We start from the raw sequence: 25,675 nt of genomic DNA, 5'->3' as shown, positions 1-25,675 counted from the left end.
TCCTGACTTCCTCCAACATTTTGTGTCTGTTACTCTGCATCTCCAACATCTGCAGAATCGCATCGGGACAGAGTGCAGAATGCAGAGAGAACATCGGGTCTCACTAATGTCGAGGAGGCCACACCTGGAAAACTGAAAACAGTAGATAACCCCAACAAGCACGATGTTGAAAAGTTGCCTCATATGGAAGGACTGTTTAGGACCCTGACTAGTGGTGAGGAGAGTGGTTTGGGGCATCTCTGGCACTTCATCCACTTGCAGTTGGCTTCCAGCCCCTACACCCCTTCTTATCGCTGTAAACCTCTCCCTTTTGTGGACAACACTGCCACTTGATGGTGATTTACCACAATAACAGGACCCCCTGATTTGTGGACTCCATTGTCACCAGGTCGCAATAACGCTGAGAAACAGAAATGTGACGCTGCAGCCTGCTGAAATGTTTCTTCAAGATTCAGGGTTGTTTAATTCCATTTCCAGCAGACACGTGTAAATGAGGTCGAAATAATTATTACTCCGGCTCCAATACAACACAACACAACAGTAACAACATATATCCACAGCTTATATACTGTGCATGGATTGATTGCATGTTCATAAAGTGACGCTCGGCATAGGATGCCTGCATATAAGATGACAGACAGGAAATGATAAAGTAGAGGTGTTTGGTGTTGTGGAAGTATGGGTTAGTGGGCAGAGATATTTATCAGCTTTACTGCTTGGGAAAAGTAGCTGTCCCAGAGGCTGGTAGTCCTGGTGAGGACGCTGCGTATCTACCCCCGATGGGAGTGAGACAAATAGTCCATGAGTGTGATGGGTGAAGGTAGATTGTGAAAATTAGGTTGGTGCTTGATCTCAAGAGAGGGAATTTGGAAAATACCAATGAGATGCCTTTTAGATCAGCTTGGAATTGTGTAGCCGGCTGGTGGCGTAGTGGCATCAGTGGCGGGAGGTCCTGAGTTTGAATCCAGCCGGCACCCATCTGTGCTGGGTTAAGAGCTGGTGATCTCTTAAAAAAAAATCTCACCCGGCAGAAGGCAAATACAACAATGGCAAGCCATTGCTGTAACTAGCCTCGCACACGATTTCCCAATACGTCAGAGGAAATCGCCCGCTAAGTTGAAAATTCCGGATGTGACCTACCTTCCCTTTGCAATTGTGCCCACTAGGGAAAAGTTAATTCTGGAATGGACCAAATTTGATTGGGGAGCTTTTGGAAAAGGGAGCATGTGGATACAGTGATAATAACATGACTGAATTCACCCTTCACTTTGAGAGGGGAAAGGTAAAACAAGATGCATCATTATTAGTGGAGTGAGGGGAACTACGGAGGCACTGGAGAAGAGCTTACCAAAGTTGATTGGAAGGGGACACTAGCAGGGATGATGGCAGAATAGCAATGGCTGGAGTTGCTCCACTTGACAGCCTCAGGGTTGAAGAGAAACAAATCATATTCCACCTACGTAGCTCCAACCTGAAGGCATGAATATCGATTTCTCCTTCCAGTAAAAAAAAATCACAGCCCATTGCCTTTCCTTCTACTTACTCCCGAATAACGTAACTTTACACATTCTGACCACTGACATTTGGGACTTTCATATTCCTGCCAGTGCCTTCCACAGATAAGAGTGAGTACAATACTTATTCAGTTCATCAGCCATCACCTTTCACCCTCACCCCATTATTCCCTCTCCAGCATCATTCTCCAGTGGTTTGGTATCCATTTCTGTCTCTCTTTTACACAATATGTACCTGAAATTAAAAATGGTATCCTCTTTAATATTACTGGCTAGCTAATCTATTCCTTCTTAATGGTTTTGGTTGCATTCTGTTCATTTTTAAAACTTCCCAATTCTCTAACTGCCTAGTAATTTTTGTTCTGTGCCCCCTTTGGTCTTTATGTTGTCTTTGGTTTCTCTTAGCAGCTACGGTTTTGTCACATTACCTTTAGAATACTACTTCCTCTTTGTGATGTGTATATCCCGTCACTTCCAGATTGCTTCCAGAAATTCCAGCCATTGCTGCTCTGTTTTCATCCCTGCCCGTGTTCTTTCCAAATCAATTTTGACCAATTTTTCTCTCAGGCCTCTATAATTCTCTTTTTATTCATATCTGACTTTAGTTTCTCCTTCTCTAATGTCGGGGTGAATTTGATCATATTAAGATCACTTGTCCCGAAGGTTTCCTTGAACTCAAGTGACCTAATTAATTCCGGTTCATTACAGCACCCAATCCAGAATAGCTGATCCCCAAGTGGGCTCAACCACGAGCTGCTCTAAAAATGCATCTTGTAGGCATTCTAGGAATTCCTCCTCTTGAGACCAACACCGTCCTGATTTTCCTAATCACCTGCATGACAATCCCCCATGACTACTGTAACATTGCCCTTTTGGCACACATTTTCTATCTCTCATTGAAATTTGTGGACCACATACTTACTACTGTTTTGGGGTCACTATACAATTCCCATCAGGGTCTATTTGTACATTTGCTATTCCTTAATACTACCCACAGATTCTACACCGCCCAACCCTATGCCACCTCTTATTTAATGATTTTATTTAATATTTCACCAACAGAGCCACACAACCCCACGACCGGCTTGTAACAGGAGGACCTGCAGATGCAAGAAATCGAGAGAAATTCACACGAAGTGCTGGAGAAGCTCAGCAGGTCAGGCAGCATCTATGGATGGGAAACAACATTTCCGGCCATGACCCTTCACCGGGACTTGTGATAACAACGTATCTGGAAAATCAACAAGCAAAAACAACAGAAAGTAGTGCAATATTGGGAAAACCTTTGACAAAATTTATTTCAAGGCTTTAAAAAACTGCCGAACAGAGCTCAATAGTTAACAAATACAACAAAGGCAATAAACACTTCCATCAATACCGACATTGACTTTTTTTAATGAAAATATCTTAGTCCCATTTCGATCAGTAAAATTTACAAAGATAAGTAAGAACTGAAATGACAAGTTTAGAAAAGACTATTTACACTCAAACCCACTGAGATTAACACTACCTTGGACAGAAGGAGGAAGAGGAATAACAGACATGAGAAAATGAATCACATAAGACCATAACACAAAGGAGCAGAATCGGCCATTTGGCCCATCGAGTCTGCCCCACCATTTCATCATGAGCCGATCCAATCTGCCCTTTAGTCCCATTCCCCCGCCTTCTCACCATAACCTTTGATGTCCTGACTACTCAGATACCTATCAATCTCTGCCTTAAACACACCCAATGACTTGGCCTCCACTGTTACCCATGGCAACAAATTCCACAGATTCACCACCCTCTGACTCAAAAAAATTCTTCGCATCTCTGTTCTGAATGGGCGCCCTGCAAACCTTGTACTAGACTCCCCCAGTCACTCTTGAAATTGCATTCAGCAACGGGGATGGACAAACATCCAGCCTACAGCTTATTGAAACTTTCTCCCCAATGTGAACCCGGTCGTGTGTTACAAGGTTAGATTACTGAGTGAATCCCTTCCCATATTCACAGCAGGTGAATGGCCTCTCCCCAGTGGAACACAATGATGCAGCCTTGGTGGAGACGGTTGAGAGAATCTCTTCCCAAAGTCTGAGCGGACGATCGGCCTCTAAGTGGTGTGAACTCCCTGGTGTTTTAATAGATGAGATGATCGTGTGAATGCCTTCCCACATTCACAGGTCTATGGCTTCTCCCCAGTGGAACTCACTGGTGTGCCAGCAGATCAGATGACTGAGTGAATCACTTCTCACAATCTGAGCGGGTGAAATCCCTCTCTGCTGTGTGAACTGACTGGTGAGTCACTAGGTGAGATGATTTGGTGAATCCCTTTCCACAGTCTGAGTAGGTGAACAGCCTCTCCCCAGTGTGAACTCGCTGGTGACTCTGTAGGTTGAATGATTGAGTGAATCCATTCCCACAGTCTGAGCAGGTGAACAGCTTCTCCCCAGTGTGAACTTGCTGGTGTCTCTGTAGGTTAGATGACTGAGTGAATCTCTTCCCACAGACTGAACAGGTGAAGTCCCTCACTGCAGTGTGAACTGACTGGTGAGTCAGTAGGTGAGATGATATGGTGAATCTCTTCCCACAGTCTGAGCCACACAACCCCATCAGTTCCATTATCCAGATCACTGACAAATCATGTGAGAAGTAGCAGACCGTATACTGACCCCTGAAGACCACAAGTCACTGCTGGCCAACCAGAAAAGGCCCCCTTTATTCCCACTTGCTGCCTCTTGGCTGCCAGCCTTCCTCTATCCATGCCAGTATTACTTCTGATTTTGTCCTGTTAAGCAGTTTCATGTGTGACACCTTATCAGATGCCTTCTGAAAATCCAAGTAAATGATATCCACCGCCTCTCATTTGTCCATCCTGCTTATGACTTCCTCGAAGATCTGTAACAGACTTGTCAGGCAAGATTTCCCTGTACAGAACCTATGCTGGCTTTGACTTATTATATCATTAGTCTCCTAGTACCACAAAACCTCATCTGCTATCAAGTGATTCTTAACGTGTCATGACCAATGCATCTGTTATCTCTCCAGCAACCTCTCTCAGGACTCTGGGATGTAGTCCATCTGGTCCAGGTGACTTATCCACTTTAAGAACCTGAATTGGCCTAGAACGTTTTCCTTTGTAATAGCAATGGCACTCACTCCTGCTCCCTGACACTCACGGATCTCTGGCACACTGGTGGTGTCTTCCACAGACAAGACGGATGCAAAGTACCTATCAAGTTCATCTACCTTCTCTTCCCCATTTGTACCCCATGAGTATCATTTTCCAGTGGTCCAATATCAACTCTCGCCTCCCTTTCGTATATTTTATAACTGGTTTATATTATTGTATAGTTTGCTGTCTTATTTCACCTTTCCCCTTATAGCTTTTATTTTAAAATTGCCTGTTGTTGGATGTTAAAAGCTACCCAATTATCCAACCTACTACTCACTTTTGCTACCTTATATGCTTTTATACAGTCCTTAACTTCCTTTGTCAGCCACGACAGCCTAGCCCCGCTGTTTGAGAACTGCGTCTGTGGGACATATCTATCCTGCACATTATGAACTATTCCCAGAAACGTCAGCCATTTCTGCTCTGGCGTCATCTCCACCAGCATCCTCCAATCCACCCGGGGAATCACCTCTCTCACGCCTCTGTAATTCCCTTCCATTCCATTGCGATACTATGCATGTGACCTGTGCTTCTCCCTCACAAATTGCAGTAGGAATTCAATCATATTATGATCACTGCTTTCTAATGGCTCCTTTACATTAACCTCCCTAATAAGATCTGGGTTATTACACAACACCCAATCTAAGATAGCAGTTCCCCGAGTAGGCTCAACCATCAGCTGCTCTAAAAAGCCATTTTGTTTGCATTCAATACATCCCCTCTTTTGCGATCTCACACCTATCTGACTTTCCCAATCCTCCTGCAGATTGAAGTCACCCACTACAGTTGTGTCATTAAATTTATTACATAAATGCCAAACATTCAGCAGTACCTGGGGCAGAAGTGAGGATACATGCTTTTACCAAGGAGAGAAGGTGTTTTTGAAGCTGAAAGGCCTGAAGGTAGATAAGACACCGCAGAGTTCAGAAAGAGGTAGCTGAAGAGATTGTGAAGGCATTAGAGTCATAAAACACTACAACACGGGAAAATGCCATTCGGCCAGTCTAGTCCATGCTAAAGCATTCATCTTCCGAGTTCCAACAACTTCCACCTGGACCATAGCCCTCCATATGCTTCTCATCCAGTGACCTAAACAAACTTCTCTTAAAGATTACAATCGTCCCTGCCACTTGCTCTGGCAGCTCGGTGCACACTCTCCCTGCCTCTGAATGAAGAAGTTCCCCCTTAGTTTTCTCTTCAAGTGATGAGTAATGATCTATCAGAAATCACTAGATTTTGGAACGGTTCTGGTGGACCAGAAATTTGCAAATGTCACTCCACTCTTTAAGAAGAGAGAGGGCAGAAGAAAGAAAATTATTGGACAGTTAGTCTGACCGTAGTGGTCAGGAAGATGGTAGAGTGTACTAAGAGTGTGTTTTTTGGGTGCTGTAATTGGGGAACCATGATGAAGTAGGCCAAAGTCAACCGGATTCTTTCGAGGAAATCTTGACTGACAAATCTCTTGGAATACTTTGCGGAAATAACAGGCAAGATAGATAAAGCAGAGGCAGTGTATGTTGTTTGCTCGGATTTTCAGATCATCTTCAACAAGGTACCCCATGCAAGGCTTATTGAGAAAGTAAGGAGGCATGGGATCCAAGTGCACATTGGTTTGTGCATCCAGAACTGGCTTGCTCACAGAAGACAAAGAGTGGTTGTAGACTGGTCATATTCTGCATGGAGGTCGGTGACCAGTGGTCTGCCTCAGGGATCTGTTCTGGGACCCCTACCCTTAGTGACTTTTATAAATGACCTGGATGAGGAAGTGGAGGTATGGGTTAGTAAATTTGCTGATAACACAAAGGTTGGGTTAGGTTGCAGGGGGATATTGATAGTCTGCAAACCTGGGCTGAGAAGTGGCAAATGGAGTTCAACCCAAAGAAGTGTGATGTGGTTCATTTTCTTCGGTCAAATATGATAGAATATAGTATTAATGGTAAGCCTCTTGGCAGTGTGGAGGAACAGAGGGATCTTGGGGACGGAGTCCATAGGACAGTCAAAACTGCTATGTAGGTTGACTCTGTGGTTAAGAAGCCATACTGTGCATTGGCCTTAATCAACCGCAGGCTTGAGTTTAAAAGCTGAGATGTAATGTTGCAGATATATAGGACTTTGGTCAGACACCACTTGGAATACTGTGCTCAGTTCTGGTCGCCAAACTACAGGAAGGATGTGGAAGCCATAGAAAGGGTGCTGAGGAGATTTACGAGGATGTTGTTTGGATAGGGGAGCATGCCTTTTGAGAACAGGTTGAGTGAACTCAGTCTTTTCTCCTTGGAGTGATGGAGGATGAGAGGTGACCTGATGGAGGTGTACAAGAAAATGAGAGACATTGATCGTGTGGATAGTCAGAGGCTTTTTCCCAGGGCTGAAATTGCTAGCACGAGAGGGATTAGTTTGAAGATGCTTGGAAGTAGGTACAGAGGAGATGTCAGGGGTAAGTTTTTTTACACAGAGAGTGGTGAGTGCTTGGAATGGGCTGCCGGCAATGGTGGTGGAGGCGGACACGACAGGGTCTTTTAAGAGACTCCTGGATAGGTACACGGAGCTGAGAAAAATAGAGAACTGTAGGTAACCCTTGGCATTTCTAGAGCAAGGACATGTTCGGCATCGCTTTGTGAGCCAAAGGGCCTGTAACGTGCTGCAGGTTTTCTATGTTTCTAAGGTGCTGCACGTGAGGCTGCTGAACAGGATCACAGCTCATGGAATTACAGGAAAGAAACTTGTACTGACAAGGGAGAAAGAGTCAGAATAATGTGGGCAATTCTGTTTTGCTGTCGGTAACTAATGCTGTTCTGCAGGGGTCAGTATTGAGACCGCATCGTTTCATGTTAAATCTGAATGATACGGATGACGGAATTGATACCTTGGTGATGAACATTGCAGTTGATACAAAGATAGGTAGGGGATAGGTAGTTTAGAGCAAAGCGGGAGTCTGCAGAAGGACTTCGATAGGTCTGGAGAATGCCAGCAAAGTAGCAGTTGAAATACAGTGTATGCAAGTCATGTACATTTGGTAGAAGTAATTGGGTGTAGAAAAAAATAAATGGGAGAAACTTGAAAAAATTAGAGGTGCATAAGTGCTTGTGAGTCCTTGAGCAAGAGGCCCTAAAGGTTTGCTTGCAGATTGAGTTGATTAAGGATGACAACTGCAAAGTTAGCAATATAAGAGCAAGGATGTGATACTATAGCTTTATAACGCATTGGGCAGATCACTGTTGGTGTATGGTGAGCAGATTCCGACCTGTACTTCCGACTTATTATCTGAGCAAAAGATGTGCTCGTATTGGAGTGGGTCCGGAGAAGTGTCAAAGAATGATTCCAGGAAGACCAAGAGTGGATGCCCTGGATGAGGAAGTACGTGGGAAGGGATTCACTCAGTCATCCAACCCACAGAAATTTATCAATATCCACTGTTGCTGATTTCCACACACAAATAAATCAAAAGGGATATGCCCAATCAAATCGATAATTAATCGATCAGCCCCCAAACAACACGGCACAGCCGGACACATAACAGGGGACTTTACATCTCACAACACTGGATTCAGTAATGAAACCCGTGATTAATGTTGTTGTCCCTCTCAAATCATAAGAAACACACATTAAGGTGCATTTAAATGCGAGCGCATCCCCGCAGGTGATGTCACACAGACCCCCTCGCGCCTGACGTCACGCATCGGCTTCCCACACGGGGATCTGCCCTTACGTGCACAGCGTCTCACGTCATCCATGCGCTGGTGAGCTCGGGCTTTACCAGTTTAATAGCTGGGCTAATAATCACGTGACCAGCCCTCCCCCACCGCTGTCAACAGAGGATTCAGGGGCTGCACTATTCCCATTGGTGCAAAGCGATGTCAATCACTTGTTACCACTAGTCGCAGAGGTGGACAAGTCCAGAGGGCGTTACCCCCGCTGAGTTCGCCTCCCGCTCCGACCTCAAACTCCACATCACAGCGGAGTAAATGTCCGTTTTTTGATTTATTTCCATTTTCCTCCAAGGAAAGTTGGGGGGTTTGTGAAGCGTCTTCTGTGGCCGGAGACTGATGTGTCGCCGAGAGGTAGGAGGAGACCGCTCGGCCCGTCGGTTTGATGCCAGTTCCCTGGGGAGGGAGAGGAGGGATTTTATTGAAAAGAAAAAGATGGTGTGAGAGGGGGCGGACAGGATGTTTGTCCCGGTGGAAATCTGTGGAAATGTCTGAGCCCACGCTGGTGTCGAGCAGAGGGATTCACGTTGGGGGCGAAACACCAGCAGACGGTTGACCTGCAAGTGGGGCCAATGACAGGGGTAGTAGGTGAGTGTTTGGGGCAACACGGGGCTGCGGAAGATGGACATTTTTTGCACAGAGGATTAACAAAGTGGTTAGAGAGTATTTGTTATAGAGTGTGCAATGAAGTTTTAATAGACCGATCCCTGAAATGGTTGGGTCATCATATGAAGAAAAATCAAATGTGATAACCCTTTCATTTAGAGAATCGAGGACTGAGAGATGAACACATTGAAATACACATCATTACCGGTTGAAACAGGGATCCCAGTCTCTGAAAAAGGGGGTGGATGCCTATATTTTATAATATAACCCCTATTGTTTTACCTTTACCTCCTCTCCCAGTTTTATGCTTCCCTGGTCTTTCACACCCCCTTACCTGCTTAAGATTCAGCCCATTAGCAACAGTCAGCAATTCATTCCTTTTGGCTTTTCCTAATGCCTCAGGGGTTGGCACTTCCAGAAATTTATAAATATCCACTGCTGCTGATTTCCACACAAATAAATCAAAAGGGATTTCCCCAATCAAATCGATAATTCATCGATCAATAGCCCCCAAATTTGTTCATATCCCAGACCCACACCCCAAATTTTTTACAAACCATAATGCTTTAGAAACAAACCAGCAGCAATAGACTACACCTGGAGTCTGGTTTTGATGTTAAATCTATCTTTATTAGAATCTACTTGTAATATTGCAACTTAAACAAGATAAACAGAAGTTAACAGTGTTAAGTTTATAAATGTGTGTAAATGTAACTCCCAAACTATTGAGCTCGGGGGAAACAAGGCTTGGAGTCTTGAGATGGTAAAGTATGAAAGTTCCGTTCAACTACAGAATAGGCGATGAGAGAGAGATTTGTAATCCATGGTAAATGGTGAGAGAACGCAAATATGTAGAATTCCACAGGTTCTACGGTGGTAAAACGAGAGAACAGTCGCTGTAGATTTTATCCATCATCGTTCCAAATCCACATACAAATTATCACCGAAAGTGACTTGTCACAAGGTGTATCGTCTCCAAGTGAACTACAACACCACAGCCAGGCAAGGGTTAACACATAAGTGGTCTCCACAGGATGCGCCAAATCCGATCCACTCCTATGGATCAAACAAGGTGACAACCACACATTCGATGTACGGTGAATCGATAATTAACCCACCTTGTGGGGATAGGAAAGTTCCAAACAGTGACCCTTGGCCACTCGTTCCCTGGTGTCGATCCTTCAGTTTTTCCTCCTTCGTCTCCATCTGACTCTGAGTGTCTGTGTCCTCGGTTAAAACTAAACAAGCTGCAAGCGATGTAAACAAGCTGCAAGTCAGACTGATTCACCTTCTTAATCTCTCTCTCTTAAAATGACAGTCCACAGCAAACGAAACCCAGGGATTCATAACAACGGCCAGTCCCCACTGTGAACTGACTGGTGTGCCAGTAGTTGTGATGACTGAGTGAATCCTATCCCACAGTCCAAGCAGGTGAACGGCTTCTCCCCAGTGTGAACTAACTGATGATTCTGCAGATGGTGTGACTGAGTGAATCGCTTCCCACAGACTGAACAGGTGAACGGCTTCTCCCCAGTGTGAACTCGCTGATGTACCGGTAGGTTAGATAACTAAGTGAATCCCTTCCCACAGACTGAGCAGGTGAATGGCCTCTCCCCAGTGTGAACTCGCTGGTGTCTCTGTAGGTAGAATGACAGTATGAATCCCTTCCCACATTCTGAGCATGTGAATGGCTTCTCCCCAGTGTGAACTCGCTGATGTACCAGTAGGTTGGATGACTGAGTGAATCCCTTCCCACATTCTGAGCAGGTGAACGGCCTCTCCCCAGTGTGAACTCGCTGATGATTCTGTAGGTGGGATGACTGAGTGAATCTCTTCCCACATTCTGAGCAGCTGAACGGCCTCTCCCCAGTGTGAACTCGCTGGTGACTCTGTAAGTTAGCTAACCGAGTGAATCCCTTCCCACAGACTGAGCAGGTGAACGGCTTCTCCCCAGTGTGAACTCGCTGATGAATCTGTAGGGTGGATGACTGAGTGAATCTCTTCCCACATTCTGAGCAGGTGAACGGCTTCTCCCCAGTGTGAACTCGCTGATGACTCAGTAGGGTGGATGAATGAGTGAATCCCTTCCCACATTCTGAGCAGGTGAATGGCCTCTCCCCAGTGTGAACTCGCTGGTGACTCTGTAGGTTAGCTAACCGAGTGAATCTCTTCCCACATTCTGAGCAGGTGAACGGCTTCTCCCCAGTGTGAACTCGCTGATGACTCAGTAGGTGGGATGACTGAGTGAATCTCTTCCCACATTTTGAGCAGGTGAACGGCTTCTCCCCAGTGTGAACTCGCTGATGACTCAGTAGGTGGGATGAATGATTGAATCCCTTCCCACATTCTGAGCAGGTGAATGGCCTCTCCCCAGTGTGAACTCGCTGATGACTCAGTAGGTGGGAGGACTGAGTGAATCTCTTCCCACAGACTGAGCAGGTGAACGGCTTCTCCCCAGTGTGAACTCGCTGATGAATCTGTAGGGTGGATGACTGAGTGAATCTCTTCCCACATTCTGAGCAGGTGAATGGCTTCTCCCCAGTGTGAACTCGCTGATGTTCCAGTAGGGTGGATGACTGAGTGAATCCCTTCCCGCAGACTGTGCAGGTGAATGGCTGCCCCCTGGTGTGAACACGTTGTTGTGCCATTAGGTCAGATGACCGAGAGAATCCCTTTCCCGAAATTCAGCAGATGACCAGCCTCTGCCCAGTGTGATCTGACTCTTGGGTCCACAGGTGGGATACCCGGCAGAATCCTTTCTCACACACAGAACAGATGAATGGCCTCGCCCAGTGTGAACTTGCTGATGTACCTTCAGTTGAAATGACAGAGTGAATCCATTCCCACTGTCTGAGCAGGTGAACGGCCTTTCTCCTGTGTAAAATGCCGGGCTTGCTACTTGCTCAGATGACCGAGTGAATCCCTCCCCACAGTCTGAGCAGGAAGGATGGTCGATTGAATCCCTTGCTCCACTTCTTAAATATCTAGACAGAGACAACAAAACTGGCGTGCTGTGTTTGGGATCCCTGGAGACAAATTCCTTCTCGTTTTTAACCTGTAGAAGATTTACAAAATCCATCAATGGGTGTAGGACAACATTTCAGATGAGATTACTTGAGTTGCCAAGTTTTGATTTGGTATCACACTGTTACAGTGAGGTTAAACCCAAGTTGGAAGAGAAATCATCTCCTGACTGGGCAGAGTGCTGGTATCTGAAATGACCATCAATTCCCATATGCGTTTCAAGTTCCAACTCCTTAAAGTGCAGGGTTACAAGCTGCAGCTGGATGCATTTCTTGTAAGTGAGGGCATCAGGGACACTACAGGTCTCCCCATCTTCCCTCCAATACCCACACTAATTTGTAATAACCAGTGTGTACATAAGACTTGCACTGTGCATTTTTTTTACCCAGTGACAAGATGTGCACAGTGAATTTTTTTATAGAGAGGTTTTCATTTTCACAGCTAGCAAATCACTGTCAATAGGAACTTTGATCTCCTCTGGGTTCGATCCAGTTCATCTGCACTCTCTCACAACCTATGTAGCAGGACTGTAATGGGTAATGAAGGATTTTCTCACCAAAGTTTTTGCATATTGTCCATATGTGGTTTGCTTGCTAAGTTACACTTTAAAAAGTCAGATTTCCAAATATCACTCCACTTCTTCCCACTTGCAAATTTTCCAGCAACTTTTGCAACATCAGAATACACACAAGTATCACCAGTTTCTGTACTCCCCTGAAGCCTCCCCCAATGACTGACAGTGGTGAGCTCAGTGATGGCAATGCCAATGAATATGAAGGGAAGGGCAGTAGTCTGTCTCACTGGAGTCTGGCACATTTGTGATGTGAAAGCTACTTGCTTCCCCAGACAAAGGTGTTTGATATCATTATGTACTCAGAGAGAATGGGACAAAACATGCTCTCACGGGTAGAAAAGTCCAGAACAAGAGGAGGTAGAACAAGCAACACACACAAAATGCTGGAGGAACTCAGCAGGCCAGGCAGCATCTACGGAAAAGAGTACTAATGCTGAATTTTGCCGGCATTTTGTGTGAGTGTTACTTGGATTTCCAGAATCTTCAGATTTTCTCTTATTTGTTATTGGAGGTAGAACAAAGGTGATTTTCTCAATTGCTGATGTAAAAGATTTTGTTCCCTTTCTCTGAGTTCCTAATCCTTGCATTTAGATAGCTGGAGCTCAGCTCTGTCTGAAAGATCCATCGGATCCCATTCCCTCATCAGCCGGAAGCTCCCCGGGGCGTGTGTACGGATCGTGGGGCTGAGAGAGAGGGAAGAGGGCAGGACTGTCCCGGAATTGTTGGCCACGGTGTCCGGATTTCACAGGAATTGTTGTGAAATTGGTGTTTAAGATAAAAACATGGAGAATCGCTCTTACCTGCACCCGACATTTTCAAGGCCTTCTGTGTACTGCGTGCATGCGTGATACTCGGGGACGTCCTCAGGCTGACGGCTGCGCATTTCATTGGCGCTTCAGCACTGGCGAAATTTTTAACGCATGGCCTTATGGGTAAACACGGTGCCATTAACCATTTCTGCAAGCACTGGTTCAATGTCCATACCTCATTTTTTTAATAGTGTGTATAGAAAAAAATTACAGCTGTTTTAATGCAGAAAGCGGCTCCCATAAACAATATACTCAATATCAACGTGTATCTAATGCCAAAGTAAAATGCAGTTATAAAACACAGGAGATTCTGCAGTTGCTGGAAATACAGAGACGCACACACACAAAACGCTGGAGGAACTCTGCAATTCAGAGAGCAACTAAGCATCGGAGTACACAGTCTAGGCATGCTGAAGGGGCTCGGCCTAAACATTATCTTTTTATTCCTCTCCACATTTGCTGCCTGAAATTAACCACCTTTTTTTCAGTCAACCAGTTTACAAATGTTTCTGACCTTCCTTTTGTAGCCACATCCTGCTGGTCTGATTCCTCCTCCTCCTCATAAACTCTAGACCCCATCTCTCTCTGGAGCCCCAAAGCCCTGACTCAGGCTGGCAACTTTTTGGTTTTTGACTCTGCACCATCAAAGATTTACTCACTGGTCTGCTGTCAGGCTTTAGATGCGCATTGTGTTGCGAGACCGCGGGTTCATTTACTGTGAGTGTCGCTTTAAGTGCCTGAGTGAGGCGGGGCTGTGACGTCAGACACAAGGAGAGAGAGAGAGGGAGAGAGAGAGAACGTCAAAACCACAGTCAGCTCATCGTCTTATTCACCCTGGAGAAAATCATGCGGGTGTCTAAGATGATGAGAGGCATTGGTCGTGTGGATAGTCAGAGGCTTTTCCCCCAGGGCTGAAATGGCTAACACGAGGGGGAATAGGTTTAAGCTGCCTGGAAGTAAGTACAGAGGAGATGTCAGAGCTAACTTTTTTAAGCAAAGAGTGGTGTGTGTGTGGAAAGCACCACCAGCAACAGTGGTGGAGGCGGATACAATAGGGTCTTTTAAGAGACTCTCAGATAGGTACATGGAGCTTAGGAAAATGGGTGGCTATGTGGTAGAGTAATTCTGAGCAGTTTCTAGAGTAAGATACATGGTCGGCACGGCAATGTGGGACAAAGCATCTGTAATGTGTTGTTTATTTATATGTTTCCATGAAATTCATGGGAAATCTCCTATCCCACGGAGTGGTGACTAGCTACAACCTGTCATCTCAGGGAGAGTGAGAGGGGAATGGCAGGGAGAGATTTTGATATACTGATATGGAACAGAAACTTGGGCAGGAACCAGATGGGCCGAGTGGCCTTTCTAGTGTACATTGTGAGTGTGGTAGAGACAGTAAGTACCTGATTCATGGGATTTGATACAGAACTGATTTATCTTTCACAGATCCACAATATTAAATGCCAGTCTAGTTTAAGGCTAACATCAGCAGAACAGACTCCTCCAATGCTCAGTGACCAGGGTTCAGTCCTGGGTGCGATGAGCAGCCGCAAGAACTGCAGAATCTGACAGTAACAGTCCCTCATGAACCTGCAGCTGCCTTCAGTCACCATGATGGCTAAACTTTTAACACACAGATGATTTGAACTCCCTCCCTGATGTAGGAGCGCTCAGACCGAAGATGTAGGGGAGAAGGGAAAAAAAGAGATAATAAAGTTATTTGCACCGTTAGGGATAAACAGATAGGAAGAGGTGGAAAGTTTCTTGAATGCATCTATTTTAATGCTAGGAGCATTGTAAGAAAGGTGGATGAGCTTAGAGTATGGATTGATAACTGGAAATATGATGTTGTATCTATTAGTGAAACATGGTTGCAGGAGGGGTGTGATTGGCAACTAAATATTCCTGGATTTCGTTGCTTCTGGTGTGATAGAATCAGAAGGGCAAGAGGGGGAGGTATTGCAATGCTTTTCTGAGAAAATATTACAGCGGTGCTTTGACAGGATAGATGACAGGGCTCATTTAGGGAGCCTATTTGTGTGGAATTGAGGAATGGGGAAGGTATAGTAACACTTATAGGGGTGTATTATAAACCACCTGATTGGGAGCGAGAATTGGAGAAGGAAATTTGTAAGGAGATAGCAGATATTTGTAGTAAGCACAAGGTTGTGATTGTGGGAGATTTTAATTTTCTACACATAAAAACATAGAAAATAAGTGCAGGAGTAGGCCACTCGGCCCTTCGAGCCTGCACCGCCATTCAGTATGATCATGCCTGATCATCCAACTCAGAACCCTGTACCTGCTTTCACTCCATACCCCTGATCCCTTTAGCCACAAGGGCCATATCTAACTCCCTCTTAAATATAGCCAATGAACCGGCCTCAACTGTTTCCTGTGGCAGAGAATTCCACAGATTCACCACTCTGTGTGTGAAGAAGTTTTTCCTCATCTTGGCCCTAAAAGGCTTCCCCTTTATCCTTAAACTGTGACCCCTCGCTCTGGACTCCCCCAACATCGGAAACAATCTTCCTGCATCTAGCCTGTCCAATCCCTTTAGAATTTTATACATTTCAATAAGATCCCCCCTCAGTCTTCTAAATTCCAGCGAATATAAGCCTTGTCGATCCAGTCTTTCTTCATATGAAAGTCCTGCCATTCCAGGAATCAATCTGTTGAACCTTCTTTGTACTCCCTCTATGGCAAGAATGTCTTTCCTCAGATTAGGGAACCAAAACTGCATACAGTACTCTGGCTGTGGCCTCACCTGGGCCTCGTACAACAGCAGTAGAACCTCCCTGCTCCTGCACTCAAATCCTCTTGCTACGAATGCCAACATACCATTTGCCTTTTTCACCGCCTGCTGTACCTGCATGCCCACTTTCAATGACTGGTGTACAATGACACCCAGGTCTCGTAACACCTCCCCTTTTCCTAATCTGCCATTCAGATAATAATCTGTTTTCCTGTTCTTGCAAACAAAGTGAATAACCTCACATTTATCCACATTAAGTTGCATCTGCCATGAATATGCCTACTCACCTAACCTATCCAAGTCACCCTGCATCCTCTTAGCATCCTCACAGCTAACACTGCCGCCCAGCTTGGTGTCATCCGCAAACTTGGAGATGCTGCATTTAATTCCCTCGTCTAAGTCATTAATATATATTGTAAACAACTGGGATCCCAGCACTGAGCCTTGCAGTACCCCACTAATGACTGCCTGCCAATCTGAAAAGGTCCCATTTATTCCCACTCTTTGCTTCCTGTTTGCCAACCAATTCTCTATCCACATCAATAACATACCCCCAATACTGTGTGCTTTAAGTTTCCACACTAATCACCTGTGTGGGACCTTGTCAAGAGCCTTTTGAAAATCCAAATATACCACATCCACTTGTTCTCCCTTATCCATTCGACTAGTTACATCCTCAAAAAATTCTATAAGATTCGCCAGACATGATTTTCCTTTCACAAATCCATGCTGACGTTGTCCGATTATTTCACCTCTTTCCAAATGTGCTGTTATCACATTTTCACAACCAACTCTAGCATTTTCCCCACCACCGATGTCAGGCTAACCAGTCTATAATTCCCCGGTTTCTCTCTCCCTCATTTTTAAAAAAAGTGAGGTCACATTAGCCACCCTCCAATCCTCAGGAACTAATCCAGAATCTAAGGAGTTTTGAAAAATTATCACTAATTCTTGGGCTAATTTCTTAAGCACTCTGGGATGCAGACCATCTTACCCTGGGGATTTCTCTGCCTTTAATCCCTTCAATTCCCTACTAACTTCCCTACTAACATGTATTTCCCTCAGTTCCTCCATCTCACTAGACCCTCGGTCCTCTATATTTCCGGAAGATTATTTATGTCCTCCTTAGTGAAGACAGAACTAAAGTAGTTATTGAATTGGTCTGCCATGTCCTTGTTCCCTATGACCAATTCACCTGTTTATAACTGTAAGGGACCTACATTTGTCTTAACCAATCGTTTTCTTTTCACTTATCTATAAAAGCTTTTACAGTCAGTTTTTATGTTCCCTGCCAGCTTTCTCTCATAATCTTTTTTCCCTTTCCCATTGTCCTCCTCTGCTAGACTCTGAATTTCTCCCAGTCCTCAGGTGTGCCACTTTTTCTGGCTAATTTGTATGTTTCTTCTTTGGACTTGATACTATCCCTAATTTCCCCTGTCAGCCACGGGTGCACTACCTTCCCTGGTTTATTCTTTTGCCAAACTGGGATGAACATTTGTTGTAGTTCATCCATGCAATCTGTAAATGCTTGCCATTGCATATGAATGTTGAGGAACCAACTAGAGAGCAGGCCATTCCACATTGGGTATTGAGCAATGAGGAAGGATTTGTTAGCAATCTTGTCGTGCGAGGCTTGGGTAAGGGTAATATGGTGGGATTCTTCATTAAGATGGAGAGTGACATAGTTAATTCAGAAACAAAGGTTCTGAACTTAAAGAAGGGTAACTTTGAAGGTATGAGACGTGAATTAGCTAAGATAGACTGCCAAATGATACTTAAAGGGTTGATGGTGGATATGCAATGGCAAGCATTTAAAGATCGCATGGATGAACTACAACAAATGTTCATCCCAGTTTGGCAAAAGAATAAACCAGGGAAGGTAGTGCACCCGTGGCTGACAAGGGAAATTAGAGATAGTATCAAGTCCAAAGAAGAAACATATAAATTAGCAAAAAAAAGCAGCACACCTGAGGACTGGGCGAAATTAAGAGACCAGTACAGGAGGACAAAGGGCTTAAATAGGAAAGGGAAAAAAGATTATGAGAGAAAGCTGGCAGGGAACATAAAAACTGACTGTAAAAGCTTTTACAGATATGTGAAAAGAGAAAGATTGGTCAAGTCAAATGTAAGGACCTTTCCAGTCAGAAACAGGTGAATTGATCATAGGGAACAAAGACATGGCAGACCAACTGAATAACTACTTTGGTTCTGTCTTCACTAAGGAGGACATAAATAATCCTCCGGAAATAGTAAGGGACCAAGGGTCTAGTGAGATGGAGGAACTGAGGGAAATACATGTTAGTAGGGAAGTGGTGTTAGGTAAATTGAAGGGATTAAAGGCAGATAAATCCCCAGGGCCAGATGGTCTGCATCCCAGAGTAGCCCAATAAATAGTGGATGCATTAGTGATAATTTTTCAAAACTCCTTAGATTCTGGATTAGTTCCTGAGGATTGGAGGGTGGCTAATGGAACCCCACTTTTTAAAAAAGGAGGGAGAGAAAAACCGGGAATTTATAGACTGGTTAGTCTGATGTTGGTGGTGGGGAAAATGCTAGAGTCGGTTATCAAAGATGTGATAACAGCACATTTGGAAAGAGGTGAAATCATCGGACAAAGTCAGCATGGATTTGTGAAAGGAAAGTCATGTCTGACGAATCTTATAGAATTTTTTGAAGATGTAACTAGTAGAGTGCATAGGGGAGAGCCAGTAGATGTGGTATATTTAGATTTTCAAAAGGCTTTTGACAAGGTCCCACACAGGAGATTAGTGTGTAAACTTAAAGCACACGGTATTGGGGGTATGGTATTGATGTGGATAGAGAATTAGTTGGCAGACAGGAAGCAAAGAGTGGGAGTAAACGGGACCTTTTCAGAATGGCAGGCAGTGACTAGTGGGGTACCGCAAGGCTCAGTGCTGGGACCCCAGTTGTTTACAATATATAATAAATGATTTAGATGAGGGAATTAAATGCAGCATCTCCAAGTTTGCGGATGACACGAAGCTGGGCGGCGGTGTTAGCTGTGAGGAGGATGCTAAGAGGATGCAGGGTGACTTGGATAGCTTAGGTGAGTGGGCAAATTCATGGCAGATGCAATTTAATGTGGATAAATGTAAGGTTATTCACTTTGGTTGCAAGGACAGGAAAACAGATTATTATCTGAACGGTGGCCGATTAGGAAAAGGGGAGGTGCAATGAGACCTAGGTGTCATTGTACACCAGTCATTGAAGGGAGGCATGCAGGTACAGCAGGCGGTCAAAAAGGCGAAAGGTATGCTAGCATTCATAGCAAAAGGATTTGAGTACAGGAGCAGGGCGGTTCTACTGCAGTTGTAGAAGGCCTTGGTGAGACCGCACCTAGTGTGCAGTTTTGGTCCCCTAAACTGACGAAAGACATTATTGCCATAGAGGGAGTACAAAGAAGGTTCACCAAATTGACTCCTGGAATGGCAGGACTTTCACATGAAGAAAGACTGGATCGACTAGGCTTATACTCACTGGAATTTTGAAGATTGATGGGGGATCTTATTGAAACGTATACAATTCTAAAGGGATTGGATAGGCTAGATGCAGGAAGATTGTTTCCAATGTTGGAGAAGTCCAGAACGAGGGGTCACAGTTTAAGGTTAAAGGGGAAGACTTTTAGGACCGAGATGAGGAAAAACTTCTTCACACAGAGAGTGGAGAATCTGTGGAATTCTCTGCTACAGGAAACGGTTGAGGCCAGTTCATTGGCTGTATTTAGATATGGCCCTTGTGGCTAAAGGGATCGGGGGTATGGAGAGAAAGCAGGTACAGGGTTCTGAGTTGGATGATCAGCCATGATCATACTGAATGGCGGTGCAGACTCGAAGGCCCGAATGGCCTACTACACCTATTTTCTATGCTTCTATCCACCGTCAACCCTTTAAATATCATTTGCCAGTCTGTCTTAGCTAATTCACGTCTCATATCTTCAAAGTTGCCCTTCTTTAAGTTCAGAACATTTGGTTCTGAATTAACTATGTCACTCACCATCTAAATGAAATATTCCACCATATTATGGTCACTCTTACACAAGAGGCCTCGCATGACAAGATTGCTAATTAACCCTTCCTCATTGCTCAATACCCAGTCTAGAATGGCCTGCTCTCTAGTTGGTTCCTCGACATGTTGGTTCAGAAAACCATCCCGCACACATTCTAAGAAATCCTCTTCCTCAGCACCCTTACCAATTTGGTTCACCCAATCTATATGTAGATTGAAGTCACCCATTATAACTGATGTTTCTTTTTTGCACGCATTTCTAATTTCCTGTTTAATGCCATCCCCAACTTCACTACTACTGTTAGGTGGCCTGTACACAACTCCCACCAGCGTTTTATGCCCCTTAGTGTTACGCAGCTCTACCCATATCGATTGCACATCCTCCAGGCTAATGTCCTTCCTTTCTATTGCGTTAATCTCTTCTCTAACCAGCAAAGCTACCCTACCTCCTTTTCTTTCCTGTCTATCCCTCCTGAATATTGAATATCCCTGGATGTTGAGCTCCTATCCTTGGTCACCCTGGAGCCATGTCTCTGTGATTCCAACTATATCATATTCATTAATAACTATCTGCACATTCAATTCATCCATCTTATTACGAATGCTCCTTGCATTGACACACAAAGCCTTCAGGCTTGTTTTTACAACACTCTTAGCCCTTATACAATTATGTTGAAAAGTGGCCCTTTTTGATTTTTGCCCTGGATTTGACTGCCTGCCACTTTTACTTTTCACCTTACTACTTTTTGCTTCTGCTCTCATTTTGCACCCCTCTGTCTCTCTGCACTTGTTCCTATCCCCCTGCCACATTAGTTTAAATCCTCCTGAACAGCAGTTGCAAATGCTCCCCCTAGGACTAGGAGGAGGGACAGCCCTCAGTGAATCCTGTGTATGCTCCCTGGAAGCCTCAAGAAATGATAATGATCATGAATCAGGCCCCAGATAGAAAAGAAAAACCAGCACAGTTTGCTCAGTGTGTCCACAGTACTATACAAATGTTTAATGCGACTCTGCAAGATTTATTCGGTCTCTCCTGCATGATTCTCTCAGCTGATGAGGGGCAGAAATGGAAGGCAGAATTGAGATACCAAACCTATCAGGAGTTACAGATGGGAAAACATAATGAGAATGAACAGATGGACCAGATCATTCAAGCCTTGGAAAGGGCTCTCCAGCAACCTGTAAACATCACTAAAGTACCTGAATGCAAACCTAAGCCTGGGGAATCGGGACCAGACTATTGAGAGCGATTTGTGGCCTGCTACGGCACCTTCGCAGGAGACCAAGCCTTTAATGATGGGAATCTGACCCCCCAGTTCAATGCCCTACTGCTCCAATGCTTACCAACTAAGTTAGCCAACATGATTAAAACAAATAATATGGATTGGCCTGACAATGACCGAAATCGAATGTGACAAGCTTTGACATATCATTAGGACCCAACTTTCGAATCCCTATCATCCCTGCAGGGAACTAATATTAAAGGTGAATATGGTCAGCGGGAAGAAGGACGCGAGCGGGCTATATCTGAGGAACAGAAATGGGAACAAAAACCTACCAATGGACAGGTGGGGACAACAACCCGTTTAGAAATTGACAAGAAGATGCTTCCAACCATGAGTGCCAACCCTCAGGAAGAGCCCAATGTAATATTGCAAGTTGCTGGAAATCCAGTTCCATTTATGATTGATATGAGGGCAACCACAACCAGTCTCGATCAGGAAATAGTATCGGAAAAGTGATTCCAGCTATCAGATGCTACAATCACTCTGTCTGGGTTCGAAGGCATGGAACGTACGTATTCACGTACCCAGCCACTGCAGGTGGAATTCCAGGGGAACCAGGGTGAGGTTTCATTTACAGTCACCACCAGACGGGGGTGTAATCTTGCAGGGAGAGACTTGCTCTGTCTGTTGGAAGTCGAGATTCTTTGCACAGACAATGCTGTCACCCTTGACAGGTGAACAACCGACAGGTGAACAACCGACAGCTTCCCCAGTTTCCGACCCCCAAGTGGAGGGCACTTAATTTGGACTCCACTCCTTCTGCCAGCAGCCGACCCTCATGTGACTCTGTGCCTTGACCCTACGGGGTGTGCCACTGAGGAAAGCCAATATTATGCACCCCTCGATGGACAGAAGTTCCCAGTCACGGTGATTAGACAGGTTAAAGGAAGACGGTATTGCATTACTGGCCGAATTTCCAGATTTCCTTTGGCGACAGACAGAACTGGTAGCTCTCCATATCACCATTAGGGTTTGCACTAGGTTCAAGCCAAAGAGCCCAGGGTTCCTGGCCTACACCCTAACGAAACAAGCCTCCAGCACCGAGGGAAACTGGCAAGACTTGGCCACGGGTCTAGTCCAATATGGGAAGGAGTCTGAGGTGAAGACGGGATATCTGGTAAGACAACCTTTTAATATTGACCGATCCCAAGACGCTGTACCCCATCTCTGTGCAATTTCAGGCCAAGAAGTCTGTTGCACCAACTGCCCCCCTGTCCGGATCACCACGAAAGAAGGACAGACGCTCCCATCCATTTAGCAATATCCCCTCAATCCCGAGGCAACGTTTTATGAGGATGGAAGCTCTTTTGTGGATCCAGCAGGATAACAATATTCTGACTATGCAATAATGATGGACGGTGAAGTAATTAAGCAGACATCTTTTGAAGCAGCTGTCTCCGCCCAGAAGGCTGAGCTGTTTGCTCTGACTTGTGCCTGTATCCCAGCAACAGACTAAAGTGGGAACGTTTACACAGACTCCCGTTATGCATTTGGAATTGTACATGACTATGAGGCTCTCTGGGAACGTGGGGATTCCTAACTTCCTCTGGCCACCCCATTAGTAATGCCACCTTTGTAAACAACTTACTCACTGCTGTACAGTTATCTCGAGTTTTGTTCTTCTCAGGGGGCGCCTCTGAGGAGGAGTGAAAACTGTGGTCCCAGATGGGGTGCCAGAAAGACCCCAACACATAGGTTTTTGGATCACCCCAGTGGAACAGGTTTGTGTTCCTACACAGTTTTTACCAATATTGGCCGATTATATACATAATTGTACACACCTGGGAAAGGAGGTAATGGTTGGTAACCTGTACCCTGCACACCGGGTACGACTCCCTTGCCAGGTGGACCTTTTTGTGTCTACAAGTTGATTTTATTGAATTACCTAGAGTACATTGCTATAGATGCTGCTTAGATATTATAGATGTGTTTAGTAGATGGGTTGAAGCTGTTCCAACTACCAATAATACTGTTATGACTGTTGTGAGGGTATTATTACGGGAAATACTTCCCAGGTACGGCCTGGCAGAGATGCTGAGCTCTGACAATGACCCACACTTCGTGATGAAAGTAAACAAAGGCATACGTAAGGAACTAGCTATCCAGCAACAATTCCACTGTGTACACCTCCCACGGGCCGCTGGCAGAGTGGAGAGAGCCAATGGCACTCTGAAGAGAAAACTGGCCAGACTAACAGTGGAGACTGGACTCACATGGTTGATGGTCCTACCGTTACCCAGTTCCACATGAGGGTTACCCCACAGGAGAAAACAGGTTGTCACCAGCTGAAATCATTTATGGACGGCCCATGAAGACACCCTGGGGACTAAGACCTTGTGTACCATTGCTCCCAGAAAGTCTACCAGCAAAATTGGATATTCATACCCGAGGGGAAGACATGGGGAAATATATATGCCAACTAACCAAAATTTTCCAAGCATACATTCACAGGTATGACAGGCTTACAAGGAAGAGAACTACTCCGCACCATGGAACCTGGGATTTTTTTTCCTGATGAAGAACTAGGATTGAGGGAAACTCGGACTGCGGTGGAGAGGACCAGATCAGGTGTTACCGACCAGTCCCACGGCTGTGAAACTGAAGGGGCAATCTCGGTGGATACATCATTAGGCGCCAAACTTGTTACTGAAGGAACTGAATAGAAGGTCTCTCTCGGACTAATGGAAAATGTATTGGTTGTTAGGGGTGTTCATATTTATGTCTTTGAGAGGGCTCACCCCAGAATCCGGGGGCCCCCATGTTAACACATTTCTGTTTTTCTGTCATACCTATGCCAAACAGGTAGAACTAGGGGCCTGCTGGGTTTGTGCTGAAATTCCACAGCATGGTAAAACTAAGGTTCCAATGTCAGTAATCTTGCTCAACCAGAGTGAGGAACTCTCAGCCTGGGCTTTCTCAAATAACATCCGGGGAAGTGAGATGAGGTCCTGTGGTCCAGTCAGAGATGACTGTGGCTGTCAGTGTTTTGAGGGATGGTGTCTCAGGCCCCCATCAAACGGAACTTCCAATACTGGGAAACATGCATCCTGGCCATACTTGCAGGTGCCCAGCAGCCGAGAGGAACAATTGAGACTGATTGATTTTGGATGATTACTTTTCTCTCCTATGGAGTAGCCAGGAATTCATGAGAGATAATCAATTTGGATACAGCACTTGAGGAGCTGGCCACAATACTGCAGGGGCCCTGACAGAAACACAGGCCCAAGTAACAGAAATCTCCACTGAAATGATTGCAATCTGGCAAACAGTCATACAGAATCATACAGCTTTAGAGTTTATCCCAGCTGAGAAAGAGGGAACCTGTGCTGTTATTGACACAGAATGCTGCACGTATATCCCTGATGAATCTACTAACATTACACCCCTCTCCGAGCACACTGCAAAGGAGATTGACAGCATCAAGAAAGTAGGGCAGGATTTACACGGGTTCACCGAAGGGTCGAAATGGTGATCTTTGAAGGCCTGTTTGGTAATATGTGGGGCATGATACTGCATTATGTCCTAACAGTTGTACATATCTTTGTTACAATTACTGTTGTACCCTGTCTTTACCCACTGATAAGTCAATGCTGTCATCAGTTGCTATCTCTGTAAGAAGTTACTGTGTTGTTGATAATGTAATGATCAAAAGGAGGGAAGGATAAAGTCTGTAAAATGGTTAACACTTCGTTAAACATTTGCAGCCTGTTTTTCTGAAAGAAACTGCTGATGATCAACCGATGTGCTGAGCCATGTTTCTTCTTGTGGGTAGCTAGCTAGAGTTTCAAGATGCTTATCTCCTTGCACATTCACATGTAGAGATAGGATAGCTTCAGTCTGTTCTGTGTGTGTAAACCATTATGACTATTTTGTAGTTTGTCTTTAGGGGCTACAGCCTGTCATGTAGTAAATATCTTTGGCTCCAGCCTGTCTTGTGTGGGGGTATCTGGATGGATATATCTGTGGTGTAAGGGGAATTGTTATTCAGTTAGTGGATTGGGTGGGAACAGTCACAGATTGTTCCTGTTTGAGCGACTAACTAAGTAAGCCCCGGGTGCTTGGAATAAAGAGTTTGTACCGTATGGTCTCAGAGTGACTTTATCCAGATTCGACTTCCACAGAGTGGGAGTGGTTTTAAAGGGCTGGGCTGCTGGAAGCACATTACCAGACCTGGAGTGATTGCAACTGGGTCTGACAGAGGCATAAATGGTTCTTCT

General features: G+C 44.9%; 2 long non-coding RNA genes across 2 annotated transcripts in view; both read right to left on the bottom strand.

Annotated features, from left to right (window-relative positions):
• Positions 1–370: 370 nt before the first annotated feature.
• LOC140722904 (uncharacterized) overlaps positions 371–25,675 on the bottom strand; it is a 29,433-nt gene continuing 4,128 nt past the window's right edge. The window contains exon 3 of the long non-coding RNA XR_012097767.1: positions 371–2,745. This is a non-coding gene — a long non-coding RNA (uncharacterized lncRNA). The remainder of the gene's footprint in view (positions 2,746–25,675) is intronic.
• LOC140722906 (uncharacterized) lies at positions 9,593–12,122 on the bottom strand. Its single transcript, XR_012097770.1, has 2 exons — positions 11,797–12,122; positions 9,593–10,231 (listed from the first exon to the last, which is right to left on the bottom strand). It is a non-coding gene; the product is annotated as an uncharacterized lncRNA (long non-coding RNA).

The sequence above is a fragment of the Hemitrygon akajei genome, unplaced genomic scaffold (genome assembly GCF_048418815.1).
Source record: "Hemitrygon akajei unplaced genomic scaffold, sHemAka1.3 Scf000092, whole genome shotgun sequence".
NCBI lineage: Eukaryota > Metazoa > Chordata > Chondrichthyes > Myliobatiformes > Dasyatidae > Hemitrygon > Hemitrygon akajei.
The sequence above is the reverse complement of the archived record's forward strand: the minus strand, read 5'-3'. Positions and strand labels throughout refer to the sequence as shown.